A 1,532-nucleotide genomic window follows, 5' to 3' on the forward strand; every position below is an offset into this window, starting at 1 on the left:
AGGTGATCAAACCCTAATCACATGCAACAATGTCGATTGTCCAATGATTGCATTAAAGCACTCCATGAATCCTTCTATTAGGTTTAACCCTAATCCAGATAGTTTAATACCATACAACCAATATCCTAGATTACGCTCAACTTCTACCTCTTATATGTGACCTGCTGTGATTGATTTCTCAATTTTAATTGATAAGTGCAGTGTACATCGTATTTTACTTACCTCTAAATTGTATTTTAATTGTCTATTAGCAAACTTTGTATATATTTCGGTGCTATTCTGGGTATTCTATTGTTGTTGTGCAAAATGAAAGGTTTTAGAACAAGAGAGCTTCAAAGAGAAAATCGGTAAAAGAATGTCAAATGCTAAGTTTTTAGGCTAAGCACTACCTAAGTACGGTCATGCTTAGGGGTCGTGCTTATTGCTGGCCTTCAGAAGAAACTCTCAAAAAAGAAAGCAAGACCACCACTATTCCCATAGCATATATATGCCCTCTCCCTATGCTTTCCACTTCTTTTCAGAAATTCCAAAGCATGGTTTCTCTGCCTTGAGCACATGTGTGATTCTGGGGAGTACACGCTGAGCACGACCATGCTCTACCCATGCTTTTCACTATCTAGAGACTTGATTATTTTCTACAGAATTTCTCAAAAAAGCACAGCCTAAGCATGATCATGCTTACCCGTGTTTGGCCTGAATAGCACTTTTTATGCCCAGATCTATAGTATTTTGGGGATCTTTTTGATGGGGGATTTTCTCCTCTCCTCTTTTTGATATCTTAGGGAGTTTTGGATGATCTTCACCACCAATTCTTTAGGATTTCAAGCTGAATTTGGAGTAACATTTAGAAGTACAACTTAGCCATCGCAGAAGTTCTTTGGAGCACATTTGAGGAGATCTTGATTGAAAGAGGGAGTCATGGATTCTTATTGTTTTGTATCTCTTTCATTTTCTCATTTGTGTGAATCTAAAAGGGGCTAACCATTCTACAGTGCCCTCGGGCTCATGAACCATGTTGCTTAATGTACTTTGATTTACTTGATTTCAATGACTATGGTGTTTTATGTGTTTTTTATGTTAAATCTTGTGTCATATAAATTGATGTGCTTGAATATTACAATTGTAGTTGTAAAACTTGACGTGTGTCGATTACCATAGTTGTAATTATTTTTTGTAATTGCAAACTTGACATGTATGAGGCCCATAGTTATAATTGCAAAACTCAATGTATTTGAGAGCCATAGATATGACATTGTTTGTGAGCACACATAAGAGCCATAAAATGTACCTAATAGTCATTGGAAGCAAGTTAGTACACTAATGCACTTGGGAATTAGTCCGAGGCATTACATCTCATTGTTGCAAAAACTCAACCCTTGTCCACCTGCCCTTCTTACTTTTTTTCTTACTTCACTTTATTTTAATTACTTTACCTTCCCATTATCGTCCAGCTAGAAATTAGAAGAACAATTAGTACTAGGAGTCCCACACCCTGTGGTCTAACTCTACCCCTCACAGGGTACCACATTATT

Source organism: Dioscorea cayenensis, chromosome 9 (genome assembly GCF_009730915.1).
Source record: "Dioscorea cayenensis subsp. rotundata cultivar TDr96_F1 chromosome 9, TDr96_F1_v2_PseudoChromosome.rev07_lg8_w22 25.fasta, whole genome shotgun sequence".
NCBI lineage: Eukaryota > Viridiplantae > Streptophyta > Magnoliopsida > Dioscoreales > Dioscoreaceae > Dioscorea > Dioscorea cayenensis.